General features: G+C 44.6%; 1 protein-coding gene across 13 annotated transcripts in view; it reads right to left on the reverse strand.

The window, feature by feature from the left end:
* The window catches only part of LOC128688974 (prominin-1), a 1,112,830-nt gene that overhangs the window by 908,109 nt on the left and 183,842 nt on the right, over positions 1 to 20,879 (reverse strand). Inside the window, exons 1-2 of one of the 13 annotated variants that reach the window (XM_070085538.1) lie at positions 11,569 to 11,593; positions 10,833 to 11,013 (exon numbers count right to left, since the gene is read on the reverse strand). The exons of the other annotated variants lie outside the window; for them this stretch is intronic. The gene's annotated coding sequence lies outside the window, so the exon portion shown is untranslated. Of the gene's footprint in view, positions 1 to 10,832; positions 11,014 to 11,568; positions 11,594 to 20,879 lie in introns of those variants that run through there. 13 annotated transcript variants of the gene reach the window in all.

Genomic DNA, 20,879 nt, shown 5'->3' on the forward strand with positions numbered 1-20,879 from the left:
ACTTGTTGGTGTATTCCTTGTTGGTGTCCCCATCTGGTCTGTCCCCCCAGAGTCCTTCCTGTCTCTACTGTAAATACTTCCTTAAATCTCGTGTTGAGCTCCTCACATACCTCTTGATCGTTTCTTGTGAGTTCCCCACCTTCTTTCCTCAGCCTTATCACCTGGTCCTTGACTGTTGTCTTCTTCCTAATGTGGCTATACAGCAGTTTCGGGTCAGATTTGACTTTCGATGCTATGTCGTTTTCATACTGTCTCTGGGCCTCCCTCCTTATCTGCGCATACTCGTTTCTGGCTCTTCTACTAATCTCCTTGTTTTCCTGGGTCCTATGCCTCCTGTACCTTTTCCATTTTCTGTTGCACTTAGCTTTTGCCTCCCTACACCTTCGGGTAAACCAAGGACTCGTGTGTGTGTGTGTGTGTGTGTGTGTGTGTGTGTGTGTGTGTGTGTGTGTGTGTGTGTGTGTAGGAGGGGGGGATATATACCATCAAAGACATTATAAATACTAAGTAATAGTAACTCCGGCTTTGTTGGAATGAAACCTTTGAAATTCCCGTAACTGCTGAACACAGTAATATAGTGGAAAGCTTGACAATATCCTTCATTTTCCAACTGATGTTTCCCAGTTCAGGCTTATTAACCAAAACCCACACTAGGAGAGGAACCTTACGACCTGACTCAACAATAGTGCAGGTAGGACTGAAACGTCGTTACAAGGCTTATGGTGAAGTGTTCCACTCATGGGGTTGTAATTATTCTCCAAGCCAACATATCTTATTATTTAATGTACAAAGCCCATCCCGTATGTCATATAACAGAGGAAAGAAACATAATTAGCGCTTGTTCTCCCTATTAAGGTAAACAGTATGGTAGCGACACCCTCCTGATGTACCCAATATGGCTTAAAATAGAGCTGAGCAAGACTGAGAAAACCACTTCGGACTTGTTTGAACCGTAAAAAAATTTACTAGATTAGGAGCGAGGCGAAAGTTGGGAAGGTGTAAATTTACGTTTTAATAATTCTGGGGAGGTCAGGGAAAAGAATTCTAGCTCACTCAAGCATATGCTTGAGTAAACAGGAGAACATCAGGGTAGGTTACCTGGAGGTTATTCCGGGGATCAACGCCCCCGCGGCCCGGTCCATGACCAGGCCTCCCGATGAATCAGGGCCTGATCAACTAGGCTGTTACTGCTGGCCGCACGCAGTCCAACGTACGAGCCACAGCCCGGCTGATCCGGCACTGACTTGAGGTATCTGTCCAGCTCTCTTGAAGGCAGCCAGGGGTTTATTGGCAATTCCCCTAATGCTTGATGGGAGGCTGTTGAACAGTCTTGGGCCCCGGACACTTATGGTGTTTTTCCCTTAGTGTACCAATGGCGCCCCTACTTTTAACTGGGGGCATTTTGCATCGCCTGCCCAGTCTTTTACTTTCGTAGGGAGTGATTTCTGTGTGCAGATTCGGGACCATTTCTTCCAGGATTTTCCAAGTGTAGATTATGATATATCTCTCCCTCATGCGTTCCAACGAGTACAAGTCAAGTGCTTCCAAGCGTTCCCAGTAGCTAAGGTGCTTGACAGAACTTACACGTGCAGTAAAGGATCTCTGTACACTCTCTAGATCTGCGATTTCACCTGCTTTGAATGGAGATGTTAATGTACAGCAATATTCCAGCCTAGAGAGAACAAGTGATTTGAAAAGGATCATCACTAGCTTGGCATCTCTCGTTTTGAACGTTCTCATTATCCATCCTATCATTTTCTTTGCACGTGCGATCGTGGCACTGTTGTGATCCTTGAAAGTGAGATCATCAAACATTACTACTCCCAGGTCTCTTACATTATTTTTCCGCTCTATTGTATGGCCGGAGTCAGTAGTATATTCTGTTCTAGTTATTATCTCCTCCAGTTTTCCATAACGGAGTAGTTGGAATTTGTCCTCATTGATCATCATATTGTTTACCGTTGCCCATTGGAAAACTTTGTTTATATCTTCTTGGAGGTTAACCGCGTCCTCAGCAGATGACAGCCTCATGCAGATCCTAGTATCATCCGCAAAGGATGATACGGTGCTGTGATGTATATCTCTGTCTATGTCTGATATGAGGATGAGGAATAAGATGGGGGCGAGTACTGTGCCTTGTGGAACAGAGCTCTTCACTATGGCAGCCTCCGATTTAAATCTGTTGGCCACTACTCTTTGTATTCGATTTGTTAGGAAGTTGAAGATCCATCTCCCCACTTTCCCAGTTATTCCTTTAGCACGTATTTTATGGGCTATTACGCCATGATCGCATTTGTCAAATGCTCTTGCAAAGTATGTGTATATTACATCTGCATTCTGATTTTCTTCCTGTGCATCCAAGGCCATATCATAGTGATCCAGTAGTTGTGAGAGGCAGGAGCGACCTGCCCTGAACCCATGTTGCCCTGGATTGTGCAGCTTTTGGGAATCCAGGTGATTTGCAATCCTGCTTCTTAGCACTCTTTCAAAGATTTTTATGTGGGACGTCAGAGCTATTGGTCTATAGTTCTTAGCTAATGCTTTGCTGCCACCTTTATGGAGTGGGGCTATATCCGTTGTTTTAAGTGTGTGGAATGTCACCCATGTCCAAGCTCCTCCTCCATAGTGTACTTAGGGCACGCAAGAGGGGTTTCTTGCAGTTCTTAATGAGAACAGAGTTCCACGAGTCTGGGCCCGGGGCTGAGTGCATGGGCATGTTGTCAATGGCTTTTTCGAAATCTATCGGAATTAGGGTAATGTCGGAAATCTGGCATACATTTATGGAGTTTTGAGGCTCATTCATGAAGAAATCATTTGGGTCGTCGATCCTAAGACTGATTAGTGGTTCACTAAACAGAGTCGTACTGGGATTTCAATATTTCACTCATTTCCTTGTTGTCATCTGTGTAAGTTCCATCCTGTCTGAGTAAGGGCCCGATACTAGATGTGGTATTTGCCTTGTTTTTGGCATAGGAAAAGAAATATTTTGAATTTCTTTCAATTTCACTAATAGCTTTAAGCTCCTCCTGTCTCTCCTGGTTCCTGTAAGAGCCATTTAAATTAAGTTCGATAGTTCCCACTTCCTTGGTCAGCGCCTCCTTTCGTGTATCAGATATTCTAGCACTCCTGAGGAGCTCAGTGACTCTTCGTCGTCTTCTGTAGAGGGAGCGTCTTTCTCTCTCCAGTTTACTCCTGCTATTCTTCTTTCTCAGGGGAATATGCCTAGAACATGCTTCAGCTGCCAGGAAGTTGATCCTTTCAAGGCACTGGTTTGGATCCATGTCATTTAAGATATCTTCCCAACATATTTCGTTTAGGACATGGTTTACCTGGTCCAAGTTGATGTTCTTGTTGTTGAAGTTGTATTTTGTGAAGACACCTTCACAGGTAAATGCATTTTGCTGATCAGGACCCCTGTGCATGTACGTCTGGACTTTGATTAGGTTGTGATCGGAATTAGTTGTTTTTTATATTCTTATGTCTCTTACCAGGTCCTCATTATTTGTGAAAATAAGGTCAAGTGTGTTTTCTAGTCTCGTAGGTGGAGAACTCCACCAGGGCGGGTGGAGAGCTCCACCAGGGCGGGTGGAGAGCTCCACCAGGGCGGGTGGAGAGCTCCACCAGGGCGGGTGGAGAGCTCCACCAGGGCAGGTGGAGAGCTCCACCAGGGCGGGTGGAGAGCTCCACCAGGGCGGGTGGAGAACACCACCAGGGCGGGTGGAGAACACCACCAGGGCGGGTGGAGAACACCACCAGGGCAGGTGGAGAACACCACCAGGGCAGGTGGAGAACACCATCAGGGCAGGTGGAGAACACCACCAGGGCAGGTGGAGAACACCACCAGGGCAGGTGGAGAACACCACCAGGGCAGGTGGAGAACACCACCAGGGCAGGTGGAGAACACCACCAGGGTAGGTGGAGAACACCACCAGGGCAGGTGGAGAACACCACCAGGGCAGGTGGAGAACACCACCAGGGCAGGTGGAGAACACCACCAGGGCAGGTGGAGAACAACAACAGGGCAGGTGGAGAACAGGGCAGGTGGAGAACAACACCAGGGCAAGTGGAGAACAACACCAGGGCAGGTGGAGAACACCAGGGCAGGTGGAGAACAACAGTGCAGGTGGAGAACAACACCAGGGCAGGTGGAGAACACCACCAGGGCAGGTGGAGAAAAACACCAGGGCAGGTGGAGAACAACACCAGGGCAGGTGGAGAACACCACCAGGGCAGGTGGAGAACACCACCAGGGCAGGTGGAGAAAAACACCAGGGCAGGTGGAGAAAAACACCAGGGCAGGTGGAGAAAAACACCAGGGCAGGTGGAGAAAAACACCAACAGGGCAGGTGGAGAACACCACTAGGGTAGGTGGAGAACACCACTAGGGTAGGTGGAGAACACCACTAGGGTAGGTGGAGAACACCACTAGGGTAGGTGGAGAACACCACTAGGGTAGGTGGAGAACACTAGGGTAGGTGGAGAACACCACTAGGGTAGGTGGAGAACACCACTAGGGTAGGTGGAGAACACCACTAGGGTAGGTGGAGAACACCACTAGGGTAGGTGGAGAACACCACTAGGGTAGGTGGAGAACACCACTAGGGTAGGTGGAGACCACTAGGGTAGGTGGAGAACACCACTAGGGTAGGTGGAGAACACCACTAGGGTAGGTGGAGAACAACACCAGGGCAGGTGGAACACCAGGGTAGGTGTAGAACAATACCAGGGCAGGGGGAGAACACCAGGGCAGGTGGAGAAAACGCAGGTGGAGAACACTAGGGCAAGTGGAGAACAACACCAGGGCAGGTAGAGAACAATACCAGGGCTGGTGGAGAACAATGCCAGGGCAGGTGGAGAACAAGGTAGGTGGAGAACAAGAACAGGGCAGGTGGAGAACAACAGGGCAGGTGGATAACAATAAGGCAGGTGGAGAGCAACAAGGCAGGTGGAGAGCAACAGGGCAGGTGGAGAGCAACAGGGCAGGTGGAGAGCAACAGGGCAGGTGGAGAACAACAACAGGGCAGGTGGAGAACAACAACAGGGCAGGTGGAGAACAACAGGGCAGGTGGAGAACAACAGGGCAGGTGGAGAACAACAAGGCAGGTGGAGAACAAGGCAGGTGGAGAACAAGGCAGGTGGAGAACAACAAGGCAGGGGGAGAACAACAGGGCAGGCGGAGAACAGAGCAGGTGGAGAACAAGGCAGGTGGAGAACAGGGCAGGTGGAGAACAGGGCAGGTGGAGAACAAGAACAGGGCAGGTGGAGAACAACAGGGCAGGTGGATAACAACAACAAGGCAGGTGGAGAGCAACAAGGCAGGTGGAGAGCAACAAGGCAGGTGGAGAGCAACAAGGCAGGTGGAGAACACCAGGGCAGGTGGAGAACAAGGCAGATGGAGAACAACAACAGGGCAGGTGGAGAGCAACAAGGCAGGTGGAGAACAACAGGTGGAGAACAACAGGGCAGGTGGAGAACAAGGCAGGGGGAGAGCAACAAGGCAGGTGGAGAACAACAGGGCAGCTGGAGAACAACAGGGCAGCTGGAGAACAACAACAGGGCAGGTGGAGAACAACAAGGCAGGTGGAGAACAGGGCAGGTGGAGAACAAGGCAAGTGGAGAACAAGGCAGGTGGAGAACAACAGGGCAGGTGCAGAACAAGTCAGGTGGAGAACAACAAGGCAGGTGGAGAACAACAGGGCAGGTGGAGAACAACAACAGGGCAGGTGGAGAACAACAAGGCAGGTGGAGAACAACAAGGCAGGTGGAGAACAACAGCAGGTGGAGAACAACAACAGTGCAGGTGGAGAACAACAACAGGGCAGGTGGAGAACAACAACAGGGCAGGTGGAGAACAACAGGGCAGGCGGAGAACAGGGCAGGTGGAGAACAACAGGGCAGGAGAACAAAAACAAGGCAGGTGGAGAACAACAGGGCAGGTGGAGAACAGGGCAGGTGGAGAACAAAAACAGGGCAGGTGGAGAACAAAAACAGGGCAGGTGGAGAACAAAAACAGGGCAGGTGGAGAACAAAAACAGGGCAGGTGGAGAACAAAAACAGGGCAGGTGGAGAACAAAAACAGGGCAGGTGGAGAACAAAAACAGGGCAGGTGGAGAACAAAAACAGGGCAGGTGGAGAACAAAAACAGGGCAGGTGGAGAACAAAAACAGGGCAGGTGGAGAACAAAAACAGGGCAGGTGGAGAACAAAAACAGGGCAGGTGGAGAACAACACAAACCTTGTAACTTATTTTACTGCCGTAATGGTTTTTTTGTATACAGTTATGAAGATGATCCCTGTAGACGGTGGAGACTGTGTGAGACAACATGATGGAGACGGTGTGAGACAACATGATGGAGACGGTGTGAGACATGATGGAGACGGTGTGAGACAACATGATGGAGGCGGTGAGAACATGATGGAGACGGTGTGAGACAACATGATGGATACACATGATGGAGACGGTGTGAGACAACATGATGGAGACGGTGTGAGACAACATGATGGAGACGGTGTGAGACAACATGATGGAGACGGTGTGAGACAACATGATGAAGACGGTGTGAGACAACATGATGGAGACGGTGTGAGACAACATGATGGAGACGGTGTGAGACAACATGATGGAGACGGTGTGAGACAACATGATGGAGGCTGGCGAGATGAAGACGGTGACGAGACAGGATTTCCACGAGTTTGCCTTAAGGAAGTACTTCAGTGCACCACCTTAGTGAACGCCAACCATCCGGCGTATCTTAGGATATACCTGCGATTTGTTTCGAGTCTTATCCTACTCACACAGCCCGACCTCGGGCCAAACTTCTTATGATCGTTGACCTGGTCAACCATCCTACTGCCGTTGGGGACCCGCTGGTCCACATATCAATCATAGCCTGGTTTATGTGGCACTTGGCGTAGTGATCCTGTTTCCTTTTGATATCTACTTTTGTTCCTGCAGTACTTTTTTATGCCTGCTGGTAATGTGTCGTATAGTCAGGGTCCCTGGATGTTGACAAGAGTTCTTGTATTGTGTCTACATCGGTCCTGCTTTCACTGTCTTGTGTAAACCCAGTAAGCTCTTGCTTTAACTTTATAAAATGGCATATATATCAGGGAAGCAACACAATGTTTTATCAACTGTAAAGTGTTCACTAAACATGCACGTATAGTAATCAGAAACTGAAATGGCAAGATAAACTACAGAAACAGGAAGATTCAAACTATAGGTCTGGGAAAGCTGGGACCCTCGGAGATATCTTAAACGCCAGAGCAAAACTAATGGAAACAGTAATGAAGACATTTTGGAGTTGATATATGAAGCAGCAGAGATAAGGAGACGAGTCAGCAAGACTTCATCGAAACGAAAGTGACATCGTTGACATTAACACGGGGAACAACACTGTGTGCAGCTATCACTAGTAATTAGGGTTAAGTACCTATTGGAAGTGATGATGTAGAAAAAGTGGAGGATGTGATAAACTGAAAACCTGGCCATAACCAAGTACTATGATTTCTTAATTTTTGCTTGAGAAATGCAGTGGGAAAGACAACTGGAGGAGGGAAAAGCCACATATGAGAAGTGTTATGGGACAATAGAAAGGTTCATAATAATGAAGAAATTGAAGAAAAACAGAGCATCGATGGTTCAACATACTTTTGATTTGTTTCGAGGGTGGTTCTACAGTCACAGTCCAGTCTTAAGCCAATTTTCCTTGTTAATTACCTGGCTAACCAGGCTGATACAGTTAAGAGTCAGTGCGCCCACAGCCATGAGAGTCTGGCTGATCTGACACTTGAATTTTTTTTCCTTTGTTCGGGCAATGTCTAATATTTGCTGGTAGCAATTTAAGTGTCTGGTACCAAGGATGTTGTTAGTTTTTTTTTTTTTTTGGTGCTTATGGTATCCCTGCTTTTCACTATTTACATTACTCTTCCTACCATCTTTCTCACTACTGTTAGTTATGGTACCGAATACGCAAATTGGAAATTTTACTTTAAATTATCTTTTATGTTGTCAGGAATGTTTGTTCCAGCCAGAGTACATTCCAAGTGTTTTAAGATGTTCCCAGTGGTTTACATTTTGTTCGCTATACGGACAGTAAACGATCTCCGTACCTTCTCCAACTCTGACAGTTCTCTTACTTTTGCTGTATTTGACTCAGGTAAATTATAGGTCATCTGACATAAATATTCAGAACTATTTTACATGTTTCTTAGTTCTATGAGGTCCTCCAATGCTTTGTAGTCTCTGCTCCCTTTGAGTTCATTATTTCCCATATCTAAAATTTGTCCCCATCGAACATGGAACCTCGGTGACTCCTGTTTGTAATTTCTGTACTTCACAGAGGCGACTTTCATTCTTACTTAGGTATTGTCCGCAATGTATGTGCAGCAGTCCCTAGTTCTCATTTTTAGGTGTCTGCTGTGAGGATAAGCAACAATAAAATGACCAAGATAGTGCCTCAATGTTCTGAACTCTGACTTGCTAACACTGCATTCTGTTTCAGGAATGCAGAGAAACCAAGGGGATTTGCAAGAATGTTTTAAAGAAATAATGAGCACAAGGTGGAAGACAACATTGCAACAATTAGAAAAGTTAAAAGAATGTACTGAAGGACATTTTGCGAGTACAGGTCGCAGCCGTTTATCCGAAACTCTTGGGGCCAGAAGTGTTTCGAATTTCAGAATTTCGGATGAAGGGATGGAGACCTGTAATATATTACCAAAGACCAAAACTGAATTAAAATTCCATAAAACTACACATGAAAGAAGACAACTTTAAAACACCCAGTGATGTGACCGGAGGAGGAGATGGGAGTTAACAGAGGATGACAAATATATGAAGGACTTGGTTGATTCAATGAGAGCTTCACAACTGTAAAAAGAGTAAGACTACCTGGAAGCACTGATTTGGGACTAGTCCCAAATCCGCACACGGAAATCACTCCCTACGGAAGCAAGATACTTGCCAGGCGGTGCAACATCCTCCCAATGAAAAGCAGGGATGCCATGAGCACAGAGTTAAAACAATAAGTGTCAGAAGCCCCAGACTGTTCAACTGCCTCCCAGCAAACATACGAGGAATTACCAACAGACTTCAATAGGGAGCTGGACAGGCACCTAAAGTCAGTACCTGACCAGCCGGGCTGTAGCTTGTACGTTGGATTGCGTGCGGCCAGCAGTCACAGCCTGGTTGATCAGGCCCTGATCCACCGGCAGGCCTGGTCATGGACCGGGCCGCGGGGGTGTTGATCCTCGGAAGATCCTCCAGGTAGACCCCCTCTCTTTTTCTCTCTCTCCCTCTACCCTCCTCCCCTCTCTCTACCCTCCCTTCCCCCCCCTCTCTCTCTCTCTAAGGTTTAATTTTAAATGTGTATCGTTCATCGCACACAAACATGATAATGCTGCCTAAAGATCTATTATTGGCTAGCTTATACTAGTAAGAAACTGAGTGTCAGTTTGAGTTTTAGTAAGATTATCTATCAGATTATCTGAGTGTGTCTCATGCTGTTTCTTGCTTACCTGGAGGTTATTCCGGGGATCAACGCCCCCGCGGCCCGGTCCATGACCAGGCCTCCCGATGGATCAGGGCCTGATCAACTAGGCTGTTACTGCTGGCCGCACGCAGTCCAACGTACGAGCCACAGCCCGGCTGATCCGGCACTGACTTTAGGTATCTGTCCAGCTCTCTCTTGAAGGCAGCCAGGGGTTTATTGGCAATTCCCCTAATGCTTGATGGGAGGCTGTTGAACAGTCTTGGGCCCCGGACACTTATGGTGTTTTCTCTTAGTGTACCAATGGCGCCCCTACTTTTTATTGGGGGCATTTTGCATCGCCTGCCCAGTCTTTTACTTTCGTAGGGAGTGATTTCTGTGTGCAGATTTGGGACCATTCCTTCCAAGATTTTCCAAGTGTAGATTATGATATATCTCTCCCTCTTGCGTTTCAACGAGTACAAGTCAAGTGCTTCCAAGCGTTCCCAGTAGTTAAGGTGCTTGACAGAATTTATACGTGCAGTAAAGGATCTCTGTACACTCTCTAGATCTGCGATTTCACCTGCTTTGAATGGAGATGTTAATGTACAGCAGTATTCCAGCCTAGAGAGAACAAATGATTTGAAAAGGATCATCATGGGCTTGGCATCTCTCATTTTGAAAGTTCTCATTATCCATCCTATCATTTTCTTTGCACGTGCGATCGTGGCACTGTTGTGATCCTTGAAAGTGAGATCCTCAGACATTACTACTCCCAGGTCCCTTCCATTATTTTTCCGCTCTATTGTATGGCCGGAGTCAGTAGTATACTCTGTTCTAGTTATTATCTCCTCCAGTTTTCCATAACGGAGTAGTTGGAATTTGTCCTCATTGAACATCATATTGTTTACCGTTGCCCACTGGAAAACTTTGTTTATATCTTCTTGGAGGTTAACCGTGTCCTCAGCAGATGACAGCCTCATGCAGATCCTAGTATCATCCGCAAAGGATGATACGGTGCTGTGGTGTATATCTCTGTTTATGTCTGATATGAGGATAAGGAATAAGATGGGGGCGAGTACTGTGCCTTGTGGAACAGAGCTCTTCACTATGGCAGCCTCCGATTTAACTCTGTTGACCACTACTCTTTGTGTTCGATTTGTTAGGAAGTTGAAGATCCATCTCCCCACTTTCCCAGTTATTCCTTTAGCACGTATTTTATGGGCTATTACGCCATGATCGCTTGAATAAAGTTCCAGTAAATTATTTTATTAAAGGTTCTGTGGTTTCGAATTCAAAAGTCTGGACCCCCTAAATACCTCTTAGAATAACACGAATATAAACGTCAGATAATTAAACTTACCCTGAATTCCTGGTACAGGTGTGGTGATACGTAAGGCGCACCCTGCCGCTAATGACTTGCTGAGACGATTTCCGCGAGCGACTAGTAAACAGAGGTGAACTCTCTTACGAGGGCCAACAATGCAATCATAGGAAGTCTATGACTTATTCTTGTGTATTTATCTTTATTAAACTGCCACCACCTTACAATTAATTACCCATTAAAACCCTCAGGAGCATTCAGAGGATACAAATATATCCATGTAAACTAATGCCTAAAAACAACTTAATGCACAATCATAAATCTAGTTTACACTTGTCATCAGCAGTAATACACAAGTGTTAATTTAAGCCGAAGTGGTGATCTGTTTATCATTACCACTGGTACAACACACCAGCTACCCACACCACCACTGGTACAACACACCAGCTACCCACACCACCACTGGTACAACACACCAGCTACCCACACCACCACTGGTACAACACACCAGCTACCCACACCACCGCTGGTACAACACCAGCGACCCACACCACCGCTGGTACAACACCAGCGACCCACACCACCGCTGGTACAACACCAGCGACCCACACCACCGCTGGTACAACACCAGCGACCCACACCACCACTGGTACAACACCAGCAACCCACACCACCACTGGTACAACACCAGCAACCCACACCACTGGTACACCACCAGCAACCCACACCACTGGTACACCACCAGCAACCCACACCACTGTTACAACACACTAACCACCCACACCACCACTAGTACAACACTAGCCACCCACACCACCACTGGTACAACACTGAGGCTTACATCTTTCTCCCGGAGAGCCCCAGCCCCAGGGGCATCCCAGTGCTCTGGCACTTCCTGTCATGCTGCCCATGGAGTGGGGCGTTAGGGCAGGGGATGGGATGGAGGGAGGAGTGGAAGGAACTGGTGTGGAAGGGGAGGGGAGGGGATGTAGATGACAAAGGGAGGGGTCTCCTTGATGACGTGGCCACTCAGCTCCCCGCTCGTACCGTTGCTTTCTCTCCCCCCTCTCATACCCCCCTATACAACCTTCCCCAAGTCCCTCCACATACTGTGATATACCTTTGATGGGTTTCAAAAATTTTCGTACTTCTGCAGCCTGGTCTTGGGCCCGGCTTGTCTGGTGTTTGCCTGGTCAACCAGGCTATTCTTGCTGGAGGTCCACTGGCCCACATCCGCCAGGGACTGGCTGATCCGGTACTACCAAATATCTTCCCCACCACACCACTACTTCACACCAAGTTACCTCTCTACATTAACAGGTTCCTTCACCGCCCCTCCCCCACACCTTTTCATTTTGACTGACGGATGTTATAGTGGACTGGCTTAGGAATGATTTTAAGTACCTTTACCAGCTTAGCGTATATTATATATGTATATGCAATAAGATCACAGTAAGCAGGTGATATCAGAATATACAAAACAACCACTGTGTATTTTATATATATATATATATATATATATATATATATATATATATATATATATATATATATATATATATATATATATATATATATATATATATATATATATATTGTATTCCCACTCCGAGTCTAGTTTCTAGTTCCTAGACTTTTGTGCAGTGAAGTGCTCTTGTGATACTGTCCCAGACTTGGTGGAAGGGGGATGGGCTATGAAATAAATAAGAGAAAGCTGGCACCTATGGGCCATTTAACGTTACGTATGATAGAAGCTCACATTCAATCAACTCTCACTTAGAACAAATATAATAAAACAAATCCTAACAGACTGAAAACAGAATCATCCATTAAAAATGCAGTAAAAGTTCACAACAAACTTCTCCAAAGACTAAACTGCTCGTGCGTATGTTCTTCGGGTGTCACCACTTCCTCAGTGCTTCATAATACTTGGCACATTAAGTCCAGGTGACGCTAAGGTGCACTCTCTACATAGGGTTTGAAGTTCACAGGATGGATACGAGGTGCACAACAACCACTTTAGAAGGTAATAGTGAGAGGGGAAGCGCTCTTTGACCTACGAGGTCAAATCAGGGAACGGGTGCAGTTTGAACCCACGGCAAGACCGCCCTAAAACTCGCAGGTCAGCGTATTCTCGGTGCGCTTTAACTCTCATAGATAACATGCAACGTATAACTACGCAACAAGCCGCTCTGGCGGAATAATGAAACTTTGAAAGTAATAGTAATAGTCTAATGACAATTTAAATACTGGTTCAGATAGTTAAAATTTCAGTGTATCACAACTATCTGAAGAGTAGCTCTTATGTTGATGCACTTGACTTGTGGAGTCTAATTCCCTTATCCAGTGGTGGGACTCACGGTGTTAATACAATCACCTATAATAATATTGGACGTTATTCCACACACACACACACACATATATATATATATATATATATATATATATATATATATATATATATATATATATATATATATATATATATATATATATATATATATATATATATTTTATTTTTTTTTTATTATCACACTGGCCGATTCCCACCAAGGCAGGGTGGCCCGAAAAAGAAAAACTTTCACCATCATTCACTCCATCACTGTCTTGCCAGAAGGGTGCTTTACACTACAGTTTTTAAACTGCAACATTAACACCCCTCCTTCAGAGTGCAGGCACTGTACTTCCCATCTCCAGGACTCAAGTCCGGCCTGCCGGTTTCCCTGAACCCCTTCATAAATGTTACTTTGCTCACACTCCAACAGCACGTCAAGTATTAAAAACCATTTGTCTCCATTCACTCCTATCAAACACGCTCACGCATGCCCGCTGAAAGTCCAAGCCCCTCGCACACAAAACCTCCTTTACCCCCTCCCTCCAACCTTTCCTAGGCCGACCCCTACCCCGCCATCCTTCCACTACAGACTGATACACTCTTGAAGTTATTCTGTTTCGCTCCATTCTCTCCACTGTCCGAACCACCTCAACAACCCTTCCTCAGCCCTCTGGACAACAGTTTTGGTAATCCCGCACCTCCTCCTAACTTCCAAACTACGAATTCTCTGCATTATATTCACACCATTCATTGCTCTCAAGACATGACATCTCCACTGCCTCCAGCCTTCTCCTCGCTGCAACATTCATCACCCATGCTTCACACCCATGTAAGAGCGTTGGTAAAACTATACTCTCATACATTCCCCTCTTTGCCTCCAAGGACAAAGTTCTTTGTCTCCACAGACTCCTAAGTGCACCACTCACCCTTTTCCCCTCATCAATTCTATGATTCACCTCATCTTTCATAGACCCATCCGCTGACACGTCCACTCCCAAATATCTGAATACATTCACCTCCTCCATACTCTCTCCCTCCAATCTGATATCCAATCTTTCATCACCTAATCTTTTTATCCTCATAACCTTACTCTTTCATGTATTCACTTTTAATTTTCTTCTTTTGCACACCCTACCAAATTCATCCACCAATCTCTGCAACTTCTCTTCAGAATCTCCCAAGAGCACAGTGTCATCAGCAAAGAGCAACTGTGACAACTCCCACTTTATGTGTGATTCTTTATCTTTTAACTCCACGCCTCTTGCCAAGACCCTCGCATTTACTTCTCTTACAACCCCATCTATAAATATATTAAACAACCACGGTGACATCACACATCCTTGTCTAAGGCCTACTTTTACTGGGAAATAATTTCCCTCTTTCCTATGTACTCTAACTTGAGCCTCACTATCCTCGTAAAAACTCTTCACTGCTTTCAGTAACCTACCTCCTACACCTGCAACATCTGCCACATTGCCCCCCTATCCACCCTGTCATACGCCTTTTCCAAATCCATAAATGCCACAAAGACCTCTTTAGCCTTATCTAAATACTGTTCACTTATATGTTTCACTGTAAACACCTGGTCCACACACCCCCTACCTTTCCTAAAGCCTCCTTGTTCATCTGCTATCCTATTCTCCGTCTTACTCTTAATTCTTTCAATAATAACTCTACCATACACTTTGCCAGGTATACTCAACAGACTTATCCCCCTATAATTTTTGCACTCTCTTTTATCCCCTTTGCCTTTATACAAAGGAACTATGCATGCTCTCTGCCAATCCCTAGGTACCTTACCCTCTTCCATACATTTATTAAATAATTGCACCAACCACTCCAAAACTATATCCCCACCTGCTTTTAACATTTCTATCTTTATCCCATCAATCTCGGCTGCCTTACCCCCTTTCATTTTACCTACTGCCTCACGAACTTCCCCCACACTCACAACCCCCTTTCATTTTACCCACTGCCTCACGAACTTCCCCCACACTCACAACTGGCTCTTCCTCACTCCTAGAAGATGTTGTTCCTCCTTGCCCTATACACGAAATCACAGCTCCCCTATCTTCATCAACATTTAACAATTCCTCAAAATATTCCCTCCATCTTCCCAATACCTCTAACTCTCCATTTAATAACTCTCCTCTCCTATTTTTAACTGACAAATCCATTTGTTCTCTAGGCTTTCTTAACTTGTTAATCTCACTCAAAAACTTTCTTATTTTCAACAAAATTTGTTGATAACATCTCACCCACTCTCATTTGCTCTCTTTTTACATTGCTTCACCACTCTCTTAACCTCTCTCTTTTTCTCCATATACTCTTCCCTCCTTGCATCACTTCTACTTTGTAAAAACTTCTCATATGCTAACTTTTTCTCCCTTACTACTCTCTTCACATCATCATTCCACCAATCGCTCCTCTTCCCTCCTGCACCCACTTTCCTGTAACCACAAACTTCTGCTGAACACTAACACTACATTTTTAAACCTACCCCATACCTCTTCGACCCCATTGCCTATGCTCTCATTAGCCCATCTATCCTCCAATAGCTGTTTATATCTTACCCTAACTGCCTCCTCTTTTAGTTTATAAACCTTAACCTCTCTCTTCCCTGATGCTTCTATTCTCCTTGTATCCCATCTACCTTTTACTCTCAGTGTAGCTACAACTAGGAAGTGATCTGATATATCTGTGGCCCCTCTATAAACATGTACATCCTGAAGTCTACTCAACAGTCTTATCTACCAATACATAATCCAACAAACTACTGTCATTTCGCCCTACATCATATCTTGTATACTTATTTATCCTCTTTTTCTTAAAATATGTATTACCTATAACTAAACCCCTTTCTATACAAAGTTCAAACTTACCTACCACACCCTCTCTAAAAGTTTCTCCTACTTTAGCATTCAGGTCCCCTACCACAATTACTCTCTCACTTGGTTCAAAGGCTCCTATACATTCACTTAACATCTCCCAAAATCTCTCTCTCTCCTCTGCATTCCTCTCTTCTCCAGGTGCATACACGCTTATTATGACCCACTTCTCACATCCAACCTTTACTTTAATCCAAATAATTCTTGAATTTACACATTCATATTCTCTTTTCTCCTTCCATAACTGATCATTCAACATTACTGCTACCCCTTCCTTTGCTCTAACTCTCTCAGATACTCCAGATTTAATCCCATTTATTTCCCCCCACCGAAACTCCCCTACCCCCTTCAGCTTTGTTTCGCTTAGGGCCAGGACATCCAACTTCTTTTCATTCATAACATCAGCAACCATCTGTTTCTTGTCATCCGCACTACATCCACGCACATTTAAGCATCCCAGTTTTATAAGGTTTTTCTTCTTCTCTTTTTTAGTAAATGTCTACAGGAGAAGGGGTTACTAGCCCATTGCTCCCGGCATTTTAGTCGCCTCATACGACACGCATGGCTTACGGAGGAAAGATTCTTTTCCACTTCCCCATGTTCAATAGAAGAAATAAAGAGGAACAAGAGCTATTTAGAAAAAGGAGAAAAACCTAGATGTATGTATATATATGTATGCATGTGCGTGTCTGTGAAGTGTGACCAAAGTGTAAGTAGGAGTAGCAAGATATCCCTGTTATCTAGCGTGTTTATGAGAGAAAAAGAAACCAGCAATCCTACCATCATGCAAAACAGTTACAGGTTTCTGTTTCACAGTCATCTGGCAGGAAGGTAGTACTTCCTGGGTGGTTGCTGTCTACCAACCTACTACCTATATATATATATATATATATATATATATATATATATATATATATATATATATATATATATATATATATATATATATATATATATATATATATTTATATATATAGCAGGTACAAAGGAGTCCCTCCTACATGACCTTACACAGGTAATGACACGGGGACAGGAAATGGGTCTTATCCTGAATCCATCGAAATGTGAAATCATCTCAGTCAGTCAACAAGTGATAAATGCAGTGAGATCAGAACTACCAGGAGCAGCAGTCATTGCCCCCACAAATAGTGTCTTGCTATGAGCACATCTGGGAAGCAATGCCATTGACACAATTCTCAGGAAGAAATTGGAAGAGTTAAGGAGAATGGAACAACGAATAGGCAATCTGGACACCCACGATGCCTTGTACCTTCTCACAAAGTGCTTGAGTCTGCCCAGGTTGACATATTTCCTAAGATGTGCACCTTCATATGATAACCCTATACTGCACGAATATGACAGTATTCTGAGGCAGATTTTTACGAAAGTACTTAACCTTACTCTAGAAGACGGGCAGTGGAACCAAGCTACACTTCCAGTCAGACTAGGAGGCATTGGTGTCCGCAAGTCATCACAGATTGCGTTACCTGCTTTTCCGTCCTCGTGTATTGCATCCAGAGAGCTTGTAACAGCGATTCTCCCTGAACATCTTAGGGACAAGATTGGAGTCCAGGACCAAAAATTCATTGACGGAGCAATGATCTGGGATAATCTAACGGGCTCTGAAACCAGACCTGCTCCCCCCAACAACTACAAACAATCGCACTGGGATGGTCCAATAGTGGAAAATATTGCCTCAACAATGCTTCAGTGTGTGTCAGGGAAGGATAGAGCCCGCCTCCTGGCAGTGAGAGCCCCTCATGCTGGCGACTTTCTGTTGGCTGTTCCCAACTCCAGCCTTGGCACACGCCTTGACCCACAGACCATCCGCATTGGTGTTGCCCTTCGACTTGCCGCCCCTATTCTCGCCGAACACAGGTGTATTTGTGGCAGTGAAGCAGCAGACCGATTCGGGTACCATGGTCTTGTGTGCTGTAAATCCGAGGGAAAGATTGCAAGACATGAGGAGGTTAATAACATTATCAAGAGGAGCCTCACAACAGCTGGATGCCCAGCAGTAAGGGAGCCACCCCAACTATGCAGATCTGATGGCAGCCAGAAGCGTCCAGATGGTATCACCCTTCAAGCCTGGACAGATGGGAAGCAGGTGGTGTGGGACTATACATGTGCATCTACCTTGGCTGATACCTATCTCCAATACACCACGGAGGAAGGAGGGGCAGCTGCCAGCTTCAGGGAGTCCCAAAAGTCTAGAAAATATGGAGAACTTGCCCATCATTATATGTTTGTTCCCATAGGCTCAGAGACCCTTGGCTCATGGGGAAAGAGTGCATCTAATTTCCTTAAGGAGCTGGGAAAAAGACTCATCAGGGTAACTAGGGATCCCAGGGCAGCTAGTTTTCTGTTCCAGCGGCTCAGTGCGGCTGTTCAAAGGGGTAATGCCTGCTGCATTTTGGGCACACGCCCCAGCTCTGAGGAGCTGGATGAGATTTTCGCCTTATAATCGGTGATACACACGTAACAACATGTACCGTATATGCCACCTTTATATTAACAATGTATCTCTTAAATCTTCTGTGCCATATTATGTAATAAAATATTCCTATTGGTAAATAAAAAAATAGTTTAAAAGATGGGGTGGTAGGGGAAGTGGAATATTCAAATGGCTTCAGGAAGAAATCCAAATATTCCTCCTTGAAGCCTTTTTATCCACTTCTCCGAGGCTATGGGTCCCACAATTTACACCAGAGGTGGACCCCTAAAAAAAAAAAAAAAAAAAAAAAAAAAAAAAAAAAAAAAAAAAAAAAAAAAAAAAAAAAAAAAAAAATTATATATATATATATATATATATATATATATATATATATATATATATATATATATATATATATATATATATATATATATATATATTATATAGTGGGTTTCAGTGAAATTTATGTTCTGTAGACTGGAGTGTTGTTAATATTGCTGCACTAACAACTAACAGCCCCTTTTAAGACAGGCAAAATCGCAGGTCAGGAGAATGTAGCGAGAACCTTCACTGCCTTTATAAATTCAATCTTGCACAAAAATGGTTAGAACAATGGTTAGAAAGATGCATAATAATTCAGACATCGAAAAAGCTTGAGATTGGCACAAATCAGTCCATTGAAATCACTTAAGAGAGCAAGAGACTCGTCAGATAATGCAAAATACTTCCAATGAAAAGCTGGGGAGCGATAAGTACACTAAGGGAGCTCCAACGACAAACACCTTAACACCCTTTATATACATGAAGGGAATTACCAAACCCTTAGACTGCCATCTCAAACCACAATATAATCGAGGTTCAGACCTGCGAGCACAGTGACCTGGGATAGAAAGAGCCGAGCAATAATGAGGAAGACTTCAAGAAATTCAATTTCAACATGATGATCAACTGGGACGAAGTATAGCGTGACCATGAAATAAGCTGGATAGGTGATATGACCACCGTGAACCTAAATCAGTTTCTTAGGAGCATCTTATTGGCGCTCCAAGGACTCTCCACACACATTCCTTTAAGACAAAAAGGTAAGAGGATACCTCGAGTGTGGTGCTCCCACTACAGGCAGAGATAATGGGTAACGGTGGCTCAAAGGCAACACTCATTCAGGAGCACATCCAATATAGGGCCTTTACTTGGAGATGGAACATATACTGAGGACAATAAGAAAACGAGCGAAATACTGAAGTCACAATACACGGCTCACCAGTCTACAGATCGACGACCTAAATGAAATGTTCCACGTGACTAGAAACAGCCAAAATGTCCACAATTTCTGATGTAGCCCAATCTACTGTTGACTTTAAAGAAGCCATTACCAGCATGCTTATGCACTCTGCCCCAAACTCTTTGAACTCCATATTCATCAAAAATTGCAAGAAATCACTATCTGGAGCCTTTAGCAAATTACTGAGAAGGAACCTGGACATAGGTGCCATCACAGTTATCAAAACCATCAACATTACCCAATTTTCAAAAAGGTGGCAGTACAGCAATTACTAAAAACTACATCATACAACAAAATCTTTTGACTAGCAAGTCTGCTAGTCACATGAAATCACAACTGCTGCACAATCCAGGATAGCATGGGTGCTTTGGAAGACGAGCTAAATGCTAATGTAGTGTACACTGATTTTGAAAAAGACTTCGATAGGCGCGCCATGGTGTGACAGTGCACAAAAGACATGCAAAAGAAAGTATATGGAAAGTACATTTTAAATAGAACCCTAAGATTAGCAGTAGTAAATAGGGTGAAGTCGGAAGTTGCCACAGTGAGAAACTACTACAAGGCACAGTACCGATCTCACTTTTCTTATATATGACAAAGACAAGGACACGTACACGTATCATAGTACCATAATATCCTTTGCTGATGGCACCAGAATCTCCGAATAGAGTCTGTTGAAGATACAGAGAATCTACATATGGATATAAATGAAGCGTTCCAGTGGGCCTCGGACAACGATGCTCAAGAAGGACAAGGGTCAGTTGCCCTGATATTAAGAAAGAAGGAAATAAAGACAACGCACAAGACAAACTCAAATCATTCAATAGACTTAAAACTCCATGTACGAGACTTGGGAGTGATAACGTTCAATCTCACATTCAAGAATCAACAGCGTTGCTATCGCTACAAGGAAAACTAAGATTATTTCCGTTGCTGTGCGATCCAATAGACGTATCTGCACTGCATAACCACAGTCCCCTGTACTTCAATATACGTTCTTGAAATATTGCAGAGTGCAGCCGAAGTTTGTAATGCAGTTTAATATCAGCACTGAATATTTAAAGTCAATCAGAAGAGGCATTAACAAATCACATGAAAAACTAATATCCCAATTTCAATTAAAAAAATGGCTAATTAGGACAGGCGA

The sequence above is a fragment of the Cherax quadricarinatus genome, chromosome 16, assembly GCF_038502225.1.
Source record: "Cherax quadricarinatus isolate ZL_2023a chromosome 16, ASM3850222v1, whole genome shotgun sequence".
NCBI classification, from domain to species: Eukaryota; Metazoa; Arthropoda; class Malacostraca; order Decapoda; family Parastacidae; genus Cherax; species Cherax quadricarinatus.